The sequence below is a fragment of the Triturus cristatus genome, chromosome 2_1 (genome assembly GCF_964204655.1).
Source record: "Triturus cristatus chromosome 2_1, aTriCri1.1, whole genome shotgun sequence".
NCBI lineage: Eukaryota > Metazoa > Chordata > Amphibia > Caudata > Salamandridae > Triturus > Triturus cristatus.
This window is the reverse complement of record NC_140581.1, coordinates 1,075,122,341-1,075,136,237: the sequence shown is the minus strand read 5'-3', so window position 1 is coordinate 1,075,136,237 and position 13,897 is coordinate 1,075,122,341. Positions and strand designations below refer to the sequence as shown.

Sequence of the window (13,897 nt, the reverse complement as noted above, 5' to 3'; positions counted from 1 at the left end):
CTCTAAGGACGGGGAAGATAGCAACATATAATGTGATCTGACTGTTGTTTTTGTCAGTTTGTGCTCCTCGCGAGCCAGTCTCGCCTTTCCCATGAAGTGTGTTTTAGTCCAGTTAATATCCTCTTTCCTAATAGAAGACGGCAAATTAAATAAATTGGGGCGTCCTAACTGTACAAAAGTGTGTCTCACGTACTCCAACCAGGGAATTCTCTTCATATGATCGAGAGACATAACATCCTGCAGGATGGCATGGTTAAGGGATAATTCGTTATTTAGCCATGTCTTCAGCCAGCATGTTAAGGGGGCCAATCTGAGCTTATCTGTTACATAGTCTAGACCCACCTCCTCATGGATCGAGAAGGTAGGGGTAGACTGGGGAACGGAGAGGAGATGTCTTAGAAACTTGTTTTCTGCTCGTTGTAAGGTTTCCTGGGTAACATACCCCCATAGTGACGAACCGTATATGGCTATGGAGATGCACTTAGCGTTATATATTTTTAAGAGGGCCTCCATGGGCCTTGCCCCCAGCCTACTTGCGAACCCCATAAGGGCTGATGTGGCTCTCACCATTGAAAGGTTCTTTATCTTGATCTGGGGTCCCCAGGTACCCTTCTCATCGAATGTTACCCCCAGGTAGGGAAAAGATGTAACCCTGGACACTACCTCGCCCTTACAAAAAAATGAAATATTTTTACCCTTCTTACTGTGACGGGCCACCACCATGGTATGGGACTTATTGGCATTAATTTTCAGATCTAACTGGTCCATGAATGCCCCAAATGAATCCAACAAACGCTGGAGGGCCACCCCGGTGCGTGCTAACAGGACTGCATCGTCCGCGTATAGGAGAGCAGGTATTCTTATCTCTCCTACACGCGGCACATCCCCTCCACGGCCTCAAGATGTTTACCAAGGCAGTTTATATAGATGGTAAAAAGGAGGGATTTGAAGTGACTGGTGCACCTTCCCTCTTTTGTAACCCTTACTTTTGCAAAAAGTTCCTGGTGGAGTGATGCCATGAAGTTCACAAGTGACTTATCAACCCCCAGCTCTAATAGGGCAACCCACAGTTTTGACCTATTCACTAAGTCAAATGCCGATGAGAGGTCCATGAACGCCAAGAACAAGGACCCCTCCTTGGCAACTGTGTATTTAGATATTAGCATATGGAGATTTAAGCACTGGTCCACAGTGCCTCTCTTTTCCCTAAAGCCATACTGTACATTTGACAGTCCTCCCCTCCTCTCGATATTTTCTCTAAGTTGGCAGAGTAAGACTCTGCCTAGGATCTTAATAGCAGTCTAGGAGGGAAATGGGCCTGTAGCACCCCGGGTCATCGCGCTGGCCCTTCTTAAAAATTGGCACGATGACTGATGTGGCCCAGCTGCTAGGAAAGATATTGCTGTTAGCAACTGTGAAAACATGGCTTAAGACCCCTGCACAGAGTTTTGGGGAGTACATGTAAAAGTCACTCAGGACCCCATCCGGCCCAGGGGCTTTCTTTTTGGATGTCTCCAAAATTGCCCTCTCCACCTCAGCTGGAGTAAAAACTAACAGTGCACACTCTAGGGGCTCCCACCGATTATTAAGAGTACCCAAGTCACTAGCACCATAAACTATTCTAAAGTGGTTAAGCCACTTTTCATCCGGGATAACACAATCCATTACCTTATTATCCACGTCTGAGAAAAAGGATTGGTTCACGGTGGCCCAAAACTGAGAACTGTCACGCAAAACGTCGCTTGACATTAGTTTCTCCCACGCCGCTTGTTTTAGAACTTGCTTTCTCCCCATAATGGTCGCCTTATACACCTTTCTTGCTTCAGCGATCTCAGTCCTATCTCTCGGATTACTTTTCAGGGCCGTCATTAACGCCTTATGGGCTTTGGAGCACTTTACATCAAACCACCTATGTTGTTTTTCCACCCCCCGGGAGCATTTAACCATTAGGGCTTCGGAAATTTGCGTAAAAATACCTTCAAACGCCCCCATGACTTCGTGTGCTGGGGCACCCTCCTCCTGGCAGATCCCCATTAGCCCCTCTCCTACCACGCACAAGTCACTACATGGATGAACATTAAAATCCCCTAATAGAACCAGCTCAAAGTTTGTGTGATTGTTTTGACTGAACATAGAGAGGAAATTGTCCAAGCAATCAAGTGGTCTGTTTCCGTATCTCTATCCCAGGAATTGTAAAAATTAATTATGAGAACGTTGCAGTTGGGTGAAACTGCCCATTCTACAATTAAAAGGTTTGATGAACCACTTTGAACCTGCCTAAATGTACCTTTCAGATTCAGAGAAAAGAGGGACATAAGACCGCCCTTAGCCCTACCAGACATACTAGGAACAGCTGGGATAGCAAAGGTAATAAAGCCGTCTAGCCAAAAATTAGAAAAAGTATCCCAGGTTTCCTGGCACGCTATGATGTCATGGGCACTAATAAACTCGATCCAAGCTATATCTCCCCTCTTGGCTCTTGCCCCTGCAATATTCCAGCTGATCAATTTACATACTTCAAGCTCACCGGGAGTGGGGGTTCTAGGGCTAATGACTTGTGCTGGGGCTGGCTGTCAATCGATTTCCTCGATGTCAGAAAGGGGAGAAAATCGATTGATCAAAGCCAAACCCTCGCCTTCCTTAACTTTATGCACAGGGTGTGCGGCCAAAACTGCCCGGGTACCAGAATCCCTCACAAGATTATATTGTGTAAATGTCACTGGGCCTACACTGCCCGCTATAGAGTATATACTCCCTCTAACTCGCCCTAGGCGGTTGTCCCAGGAACCGGGGGCTGGCGGTGGGGGCGGGTAGAAATACCCCAGGGGAATAGATCTCAAACGGTCGGTCCCTGAGATATCCGACCCATCCCAGAATAATCTGGTCTGGGCGATCAAAATTAACGATAACACAATCGCCCTGCACTTTCTTTGTTCGTTTCCCAATCCACCCTACCCTGCTAGCAAATATCACCTTATTGGCGATTTCGGTCCCACCACTGCTTCACCCGTTCCTTCTGCCAGAGGGGGTACACCAATGAAGATTGCAACTAGAGGGGCTGCCTCCGGGGGCAGATCGGTGTTTAATTTGCAGCCCTTTAGCCCCATATCTGCTACTATCTTTCTTGGATTACTGCTCCTCCTTTGAGGTCTTAGCTTGGTTCCCCCTGGCACTGGGCTTAGGTTGGTGCTGTTATTTGTTGGGTTTCCCGCCCCCTCCATGACTGGGACCCTCCCGCAACTGGGCAAACTAGGATCAGATGTTTCCCTAGCATTACTAGGCCTTAGATCCCGTAACACACTTCCCCCTGTCAATTGGGGGGAGATTGAGGAGAAGTCTTTGACCAGTTTATCAATTAAAGAACATTTTGTCAATAACCCGGCAAGGCAAGTGTTCAGTGTCTCAACGATGTCCTTCGCGATACCCAACAATAAGGGCTCGTTACGGGCAGTGAACAATGTCTCTAACTGGTCTCCGAGAGTAACCTCCCGCACTTGTGCTGTTGCTAGATTGCCCTCAACTTTCCTCCTCCTTTTCGAGATTTTTTTAGGGTCTTGAGACCGTGGCTGTGTGGTCTCAGGCAAAGCCAGGACCTGGATGTCATCAGGTGGAAGGGGCGCAGTGGGTGCATTGGGTGTTACGGTTGAGTTGGCCTTTAAAATAAGCCCCTCCGGCTCTAGTGGGGCAAGTGGAGCAGCATTGATAGTATGTGCAGGCAATGACAATGAGGTAGAGGGTAAGCCCAGCTCCAATTCAGCATCTGCAATTTCCTTGGTAAGCGCACCCACCGCTGATGAGAGGTAAGAGATGATGGACTCAGAGTGTCTGGGCACCTTAGCCTTCTTACCTCCCTGGTCTGTAGTTACAGTATGTTTTCGCTTACCCATTATAAGCTCTCCGGGGGCTAGTCCAGCCCTGCCTCCTCCTGCCCACGACTGCCACAGACTGCCCGCCCTTTGCCCGGGCTTCGCCCGGCGCCGCCCTCGCGCGTCCGCGACGCAGAGGAAACAGCTGATGTTTAAGCGACTCCGGGCGCGCTCAGGCAGTAAGTGGGCAGTGCTGGTCGCCGCTGTGCAGGCTGGGAGCTGTAGTCTCCCCCCACGGCAGCCGTGTGGTGTTGCGAGCAACGGCGACGGGGGAGAACACACAGTGTCAGGGCCCCAGCAGAGGAAGTGTCCGCGGCTGAAAATGCAGGTCAGTCTGGCCCCAGACAGTTGGTTAGTGAATCCCCCGCTCCACCGAGGAAACAGCTGATGTTTAAGCGCCTCCAGGCGCGCTCAGGCATTAAGTGGGCGGTGCTGGTCGCCGCTGTGCAGGCTGGGAGCTGTAGTCTCCCCCCACGGCGGCCGTGCGGTGTTGCGAGCAACGGCGACGGGGGAGAACACACAGCGTCAGGGCCCCAGCAGCGAAAGTGTCCGCGGCTGAAAATGCAGGTCAGTCCGGCCCCAGACAGTTGGTTAGTGAATCTCCCAACTAAAAACGGCCACAGGGCGTGTTTACACAGTGGTGAAAGGAGGGGACGGGGCCTGAGTTAACGTGTGCAAGCAAGCCCTGTGGCGCGTTTTAAGTTGGGGAAATAATTCCCCTTCAATCCTGAGGGACCCTGGGGCCCAACTAGCCCACCAGGTGCTTCCAGTAAGCGCCACTGCGCTGCGTTGCAGAGAGGTGGTCTAGGCCGTGCCCCTTTTTACATCTCTCTGCAACGCAGCTCTGTGGCGCTTACTGGAGGTACCTAGTGGTCTAGTTGGACCCTAGGGACCCTCAGGATTCAAGGGGACTTAATCTCCCAACTTAAAACGGCCACAGGGCGTGTTTACACAGTCGGGAAGTGAGGGGATGGGGCCGGAGGTGACCTGTGCAAACACACCCTGTGGCACGTTTTAAGAGGTAGTTTTAATCCCCTGCCCTATTATATACTAGGGGCTTACAGAGGAGGTCATGCTGATCACAGGGGGACCCCAACGCATAGTGTTCCCTAGTGTATGTAGGTGTTTTCACTGTATTCTGAGTGTCTTTTAACATAGCACTGGCTCTAGGACTGGTTAGTCAGACTCAGTTACCACCACTATCCGTCTGAAAAAATTGAGGGTACAGGTTGATTTTGCAACAAGGCTTCTTTCTGCTCTTCTGTTTGTTCTTTCTGCACGTTATCCTTCTTCCTGCACTTTTCTTCGTCTTTGAGGACTTCTGTTGCTTCTTTCTGCATTTCTTTTTTTTTGTTTCTGTGCATTTTTTCTTCTTTCTTCACATGTCCTATCTCTGTAGGCATAGTTAGAAATTAGCATTTAAAAAAACCTTTGAAATTCACTGAAAAAACCATAGGTTTCAGGGGAGTTATAGTTAGCTGGACTTTTCACTCGTACAAAACCATTGAAATTCCCCCGTTATAGTTAGTTCAGCTAACTATAACTCACGTGCCCGCAATGCACTGCTGATGACGTCACATATTACATCACTCATGACATGGTCAGTGACATCACTCATGACATCACTGATGACATCTCAAATGACATCACTGATGACATCATCCAGTGAATGTGTGTTTTTCTGAAAATTACATATGTTTTATCTATGTATATCTCAAGGTCGATGGAAGAATAAATGGGTATATAAGTGTCTAAATGGATGATTTGTTTTTGAAAAATTGATTGTATAACTGACTAAGTAAGTGTATCTTAGTGAATACATGGCTTAGTGAGTATTGTTTAAATATGTAAATATCTGTATCAGTCTCTCACTTTGTGTATAAGTGGCTGCATGGGTTGGTGAGTAGCTACATGAGTGTCTATATAGGTTATTAGTTGGTTTTTTGAGTATCAGTATGAGTGTCTGAGTTACTGTATGGTTCGGTGGGGGGTATTACGTAGTGCATAGGTGCATGAATGAGTGACTCACTGTTTGTATGTGTTGAAGACAGCATGTGTGCAGGACTGTATGGGTGGATGAGTGTATGCATGGGTGTGTTAGTGAGTGAATGACTTTCTCAATAGTGTCTTTATGAGTAACTACATATGTTTTAAACTAGTATATGTGACTATTGGTGTATATAAGTGAGTATATGTGAGAGTGAGAGATTGAAAGAGTTCCTGTATGAATAAGTGTGTGTTTCTATAAGTGATTGTTTAAAAGACTAAGTATGTGTACGTTTCTGTAGAAGTAAGTGTGGTGGTGTGTGTATAACTGTATATGCAAGTAAATGGATGTTTGATTCTTTAATAGCATGAGTGACTATGTGTGTGAGTAACTCTATGGATGAGTGGCGTTGTGTAACAGGATGTATAGGTGTATGAGTACATATGATGAGTGAGTACATGTATGAGTGACTGTATAGGCTTGTTGGTGAATGAGTGGATGTGTATGTGGATCTTAGAATTACTGAATAGGTTGTTGTAACTGATATTGGTATGTCCATTGTTTTGAAAATTTTAGTTTCTATTTTTGAATGTGTCTAGCAAAGGTTATATTAGGGGGAGAGGAGGTCTGCCACTCTATCACAAGGATGATATCATCAGTGATGTCATTTGAGATGTCATCAGTGATGTCATGAGTGATGTCACGGACCATGTCATGAGTGATGTAATATGTGACGTCATCAGCAGTGCATTGCGGGCGCGCGAGTTATAGTTAGCTGAACTAACTATAACGGGGAAATTTCAATGGTTTTGTACGAGTGAAAAGTCCAGCTAACTATAACGCCCCTGAAACCTATGGTTTTTTCAGTGAATTTCTAAAGGTTTTTTAAATGCTAATTCCTAACTATAACGTGCCTGAAACCTATGGTTTTTTCAGTGCATATATATATATATATATATATATATATATATATATATATATATATATTCACTGAAAAAAACCATAGGTTTCAGGCACGTTATAGTTAGGAATTAGCATTTAAAAAACCTTAGAAATTCACTGAAAAGACCATAGGTTTCAGAGGCTGGACTTTTCACTCGTACAAAACCATTAAAAATTCCCCCTTTATAGATAGTTCAGCTAACTATAACTCGCGCGCCCGCAATGCACTGCTGATGACGTCACATATTACATCACTTATGACAAGGTCAGTGACATCACTCATGACATCACTGATGACATGTCAAATGACATCACTGATGACACCACTAATGACATCATCCTTGTGATAGAGTGGCAGACCTCCTCTCCCCCTAATATAACCTTTGATACACCCATTCAAAAATAGAAACTAAAATTTTCAAAACCATGGACATACCAATACCAGTTACAACAACCTATTCAGTAATTCTAAGATCCACATACACATCCACTCATTCACCACCAGTCCTATACAGTCACTCATACATGTACGCACTCATCATATGTACTCATACACCTATACATTCTGTTACACAACGCCACTCATCTATAGAGTTACTCACACACATAGTCACTCATGCTAATAAAGAATCAAACATCCATTTACTTGCATATACAGTTATACACACACCACCACACTTACTTCTACAGAAACCTACACATACTTAGTCTTTTAAACAATCACTTATAGAAACACCTACTTATTCATACAGGAACTCTTCCAATCTCTCACTCTCACATATGCTCTCTTATATACACTAATAGCCACATATACTAGTTTAAACATATGTAGTTACTCATAAAGACACTATTGAGACAGTCATTCACTCACTAACACACCCATGCGCACTCATTTATCCATACAGTCCTGCACACATGCTGTCTTCAACACATACAAACAGTGAGTCACTCATTCATGCACCTATGCACTACATAATACCCCCCAACGAACCATACAGACACTCAGACACAAATACTGATACTCAAAAAACCAACTAATAACCTATATAGACACTCATGTAGCTACTCACCAACCCATGCAGCCACTTATACACAAAGTGAGAGACTGATACAGATATTTACATATTTAAACATTAGTCACTAAGCCATGTATTCACTAAGATACACTTAATCAGTCAGTTATACAATCAATTTTTCAAAAACAAATCATCCATTTAGACACTTATATACCCATTTATTCTTCCATCGACCTTGAGCTATACATATATAAAACATATGTAATTTTCAGAAAAACACACATTCACTGGATGATGTCATCAGTGATGTCATTTGAGATGTCATCAGTGATGTCATGAGTGATGTCACTGACCATGTCATGAGTGATGTAATATGTGACATCATCAGCAGTGCATTGCGGGCGTGTGAGTTATAATTAGCTGAACTAACTATAACGTGGGAATTTCAATGGTTTTGTACGAGTGAAAAGTCCAGCTAACTATAACACCCCTGAAAGCTATGATTTTTTCAGTGAATTTCTAAGGTTTTTTAAATGCTAATTCCTAACTATAACGTGCCTGAAACCTATGGTTTTTTCAGTGAATATATATATATTCAATGAAAAAACCAAAGGTTTCACACATGTTATAGTTAGCTGGACATTTCACTCGTAAAAAACCAATGAAATTTCCCCGTTATAGTTAGTTCAGCTAACTATAACTCGCGCGCCCGCAATGCACTACTGATGACGTCACATATTACATCACTCATGACATGGTCACTGACATCACTCATGACATCACTGATGACATCTCAAATGACATCACTGATGACATCACTGATGACATCATCCAGTGAATGTGTGTTTTTCTGAAATTTAAATAGGTTTTATATAAGTATATCTCAAGCTCGATGGAAGATTAAATGGGTATATAAGTGTCTAAATGGATGATTTTTTTTGAAAAATGTATTGTGTAACTGATTGTTAAAATGTATCATAGTGAATACATGGCTTAGTGAGTAATGTTTAAATATGTAAATATCTGTATCAGTCTCTCACTTTGTGTATAAGTGGCTGCATGGGTTGGTGAGTAGCTACATGGGAGTCAATATAGGTTATTAGTTGGTTTTTTGAGTATCAGTGTGAGTGTCTGCATGGTTCGGTGGGGGGTATTACGTAGTGCATAGGTGCATGAATGAGTGACTCACTGTATGTGTTGAAGACAGCATGTGTGCATGACTATATGGGTGGATGAGTATGTGTAAAGGTGTGTTAGTGAGTGAAAGACTGTCTCAATAGTGTCTCCATGAGTAACTACATATGTTTTTAACTGTTATATGTGTCTTTTGGTGTATATAACTGAGTATATGTGAGAGAAAGAGATTGAAAGAGTTCCTGTATGAATAAGTATGTGTTTCTATAAGTGATTGTTTAAAAGACTAAGTATGTGTAAGTTTCTGTAGAAGTAGGTGTGGTGGTGTGTGTATAACTGTATATGCAAGTAAATGGATGTTTGATTCTTTATTAGCATGAGTGACTTTGTGTGTGAGTAACTCTATGGATGAGTGGCGTTGTGTAACAGGATGTACAGGTGTATGAATACATATGATGAGTGACTACATGTATGAGTGACTGTATAGGACTGTTGGTGAATGAGTGGATGTGTATGTGGTTCTTAGAATTACTGAATAGGTTGTTGTAACTGATATTGATATGTTCATTATTTCGAACATTTTAGTTTCATTTTTTTAAATGTGTGTATTAAAGGTTATATTAGGGGAAGAAGAGGTCTGCTACTATTTCACAAGGATGATGTCATCAGTGATGTCATTTGAGATGTCATCAGTGATGTCATGAGTGATGTCAGTGACCATGTCATGAGTGATGTAATATGTGACGTCATCAGTAGTGCATTGCGGGCGCGCGAGTTATAGTTAGCTGAACTAACTATAACGGGGAAATTTCATTGGTTTTTTACGAGTGAAATGTCCAGCTAACTATAACATGTGTGAAACCTTTGGTTTTTTCATTGAATTTCTAAGGTTTTTTAAATGCTAATTCCTAACTATAACGTGTGTGAAACCTATGGTTTTTTCAGTGAATTTGCAAGGTTTTTTAAATGCTAATCCCTAACTATAACATGTGTGAAACCCATGGTTTTTTCAGTGAATTTGCAAGGTTTTTAAAATGCTAATTTCTAACTATAACGTGTGTGATACCCATGTTTTTTTCAGTGAATTTGTACGGTTTTTTAAATGCAAATTTTTTTTTGTCATTTTTTGTAACCCTTTGTATAAAATAATATATGTACTATATCCTGCATTATGGAAAGGTTTTTTTTTTTATTTATGCATTTTTTTCCGTGCGCGTACGGTAAGCTGACGGTACGCGCTTCGTACGTCATAAGTACGGTGCGCGTACGTGAGTGACGTACGCGTACACCCGGAAGCAACGTTGCGGGTACGCAGGGGCGTGTAATGCGCATGCGCGATTGTGACATACGCGCTGCGTAAGCGCACCGTAAGCGTCACGTGCGCGCACGGCAGGTCATGTGACTTACAAAGAACACTTTTTATTGGTTGAAATTACTTTCACTTCCAGAAACTTCCCACACCACACCCATTCCCCTCATTACTGCTTGAAAGAACACTTTTCATTGGTTGAAACTACTTTCAGTTCCAGATTCTTCCCACACCACACCCATTCCCCTTATTTCTGCTTGTGATTCTCTAGGAGCAGGAGCTGGATTGACATTGGGATACAATGGCAGAACAGCAGACCTCTTCTGAGAGTGAGGCCAGCAGCACCACCATGATCCAGAGAAGGAGGAAACAAAAGACTTCTTTTGTATGGGAGTATTTCACTTTTCCAGAGGGGGAGAAAAAGGCTGGCTCTCCCGGACCCCCACTGATGCGCCGATTTTGGCAGGAGTGCGTATCCCTATCCTCATGTTCGCGGATGACACGCTGATAATCTCTAAGACCCCTAGCGGTCTGCAGAAGGCTGTTGGGCTTTTTGAAGAATTTTGCATTGAGAGGGGCCTGGAGGTAAACACGGGGAAGACAAAGTTCATGTCCTTTAATGGATCAAAAACCTTTAGAGGGAAAATATACATGAACAACCTTCCCTTGGAGGAAGTGTCATCATTTACATATCTAGGGATAACTTTGCAAAAAGATATGCGATGGGGTTGTCAATTAGATCGTGCTGGCTTACAACATAAACAAAAAGCAGGGGCACTTCTGGCTAGATTCAAAACTTCCCTTACCAGACCAATCTCTCCAACTCTAGAAATTTATGGAACTATGGTCCTGGGCTCATGCCTATATGGGGCTGAGCTCTGGGGCTTTAGCAACCTGAATAACCTGAAAGTTCTAGAAAACGCTTTTTTGCGTAAAGTCACAAACCTTCCTTCAAGTACACCACTACGGCCGCTATTATTGGACTTGGGCAAGAAACCTCTGGAGCACCTGGCGAGGTTACGCCCAATACTATACTGGCGTCGTCTCTGGTGCACTGACGAACTAACCCATTATAGGAGTGGCTTTATGGATATTATAGAATCTGACAGGTCCCAAAAAATACCATGGCTGCTAGGAATAAAATCTACTCTGGGAAGTCTAGGCCTGATGGATCTCTGGAAAAACCCAGCAAACTCTGTATTCCCATCTAAAGAAAACTTGAAAAATGTGTATTGGGAATGGGTATATAAGTTGGAATATACCCAAGGCCTTTCTGCCCATTTAACAGCCCGTTTTCTTGATTTAAAAGTTCTTCCCCATTTAGAGGACTATTGGGACATGATTGAAAAAACCTCCGATCGTAAGCTATATTTCCAGTTACGGGTGGGCACATTACCCACAGCCGATTTCATCTCTAGATGGGAGAAGCAAGGCAGCAAAAATGATAAGTGCTACAGATGTACTGATTTTTGCGAAAATGTCGGACATGTCTTATTTTTTTGTCCTATGTATGTGGTACCCCGTAAAAGATGGATACAACCAATGTGTAAGCTTCTGGGTACCAGAAGATATGCCATAGCTCTTCGCATTTTGTGCACCGATCCTACTCCCCCAATATGTATAGCAGTGGCCAAATTCTTAGGGTGGGCCTGGAGTATAAGATCAAAAGCTCTGAGGCTTTCGGCCAGCTCCTTGCTTCTGAGCTAGCATTGATTTTGCAAATACACCATGGTGAAATATCTTGAAGCTGAGAGCTGGAGAGTTGGGGCGTGATTCTAACGTCTAGCTACCCTCTGTATATAACAATTCATCATGTTTATCTTTTTAATTTTCATTTTTAACTCAAGCTCGTCGGCTATCTACAAATTTAATTGTAATTTTAACTTTTTAGGTAATTTATGTGTATTTATATGTAATGTTTGTAAATGTGCTTTTATGACTTAATTGCCGAATAAAGCTAATTGAATTGAATTGAATTGAATTGAAAAAGGTGAATGCTCCATTGGTCACTTGCAAACTTTGTGGTCGTGTTTTATCAAGAGGAAATCCAAGGAGGAAATACTCCTTTGGAAATCACTCTATGAAGAGACACCTCCAGGACAGACACCCAAGGACCTTTGCTCGACATGCTGAAGAAAACCCTTCAGTAAGTCACCAGAGCCCAGCCTCAGATGCTCAGCCGAGTACATCATCGGCAGTTCAGCTGAGCCTTTCCTCTGATGTGGGAGCATCACCTTCTTCTTTTCCTGTGGACATCAACCCTCGATTTGGGAGGGTTGAAATGAGGTGTACAAGATGTGGTGGTCTTATTGTTTTTGGGGAGATCAGTCTTCCCCTTATTAACAATAAGATAGACCAGCATGTTTGTAGACTCTCATAATACTCCCATTCTTTCTTTCCTCCATCCCTGTATGAACCCAACGGCTCTTATAAGAGCCAACCTTACCTCTCAACTTTTTTTTTATTTTTTCTTTGAAACTTTTTTTTTATTTTTTTTTACCGTACGCGTACGGTAAGCGTATTTTTTTTTTATTTATTTTTTTTTAAAACACTAAAAATCAATTACCACATCTCAAGATCCTTGAGAAATTAATAACTAATTTTTTTAAATCTTTTAGAGATAAAGTGGACCAGACCACAAAGTATGCAAGTGACCAATTGAGCATTCACCTTTTTCTCCCCCTCTGGAAAAGAAAAATACATTATGAATCCACTTTTCAGATTCTGAAAACAGCACATGTCCAAACTGCTTTTTCAGACCACCACCATGTGTAACCTGGGTGGCTGCCTACATCCCAGCAAGGGCAACCAGCCTTAGTGATGCTGAATGTATTTGCATTACTGAGTCCAACCTCAAACCCTTAAACTATTCTTTTTTTATACCAGTACACCTTAATTTATCGTGAAAACATAGTCTATATTATTTTACATGTTCCTCACATTTAAATTTCTCCCAAAACAGAAAATGATAAACACAACTTCAACAAAAGGAATTCCATTTCTATTATTCATTTCTTAATTTACCATATACATCCCCTCTCAAACTCTAAACTCACCTTTAAAATTAGTTAGCTGTGAAAGAAATGTGGCACTCAAACAGCAGATTATCAGAGCCAGGATCTCTTTTCTTTACACCTCTCTCCTATTCTCTTTCTATTGGTTGAAAACCAACCCTTTTCCAAAAGTACCCTTCCCCCAACTTGACTTCTGCCTAGTACCCTTCCCCCAACTTGACTTCTGCCTGCTACCATAGCAACAGCTCATGGAACACTGCTGTGTGGAGTTAGGTCAGAAGTACGCCAAACAATGTTTCAATTCCACAGAGCAAGAGTGCTTGACTTTTCAAACCTAACAGCAAATCCAAAGTACTGTTCTTTGGTAACACATTTTTCTGTACCAATACAAAACATGCTTCTATTAATTTACACATGCAGCCTAGTTTTTATTCTAGAATGGTATGAAACAGCCAATCAGTTCTTTTTGTTTTGAAAAAAATATGTATGCCTCCATTTCCAAACTGTCTTTCTTTTCATATTGCCATTCTACTGAAAGACACCTCCTGAGTGCATCCAGTTTCCTTTGAAGATGTTCACAGTGTGGATTGTTGGGCACAGCTATGTCTTCTGGAGTGAAAAGTATGCAG

The 13,897-nt window shown here is 42.6% G+C and overlaps 1 protein-coding gene across 1 annotated transcript in view; it reads right to left on the bottom strand.

The window, feature by feature from the left end:
- The window catches only part of LOC146866380 (alcohol dehydrogenase 1A-like), a 381,054-nt gene that overhangs the window by 344,951 nt on the left and 22,206 nt on the right, over positions 1-13,897 (bottom strand). The window lies entirely within an intron of this gene.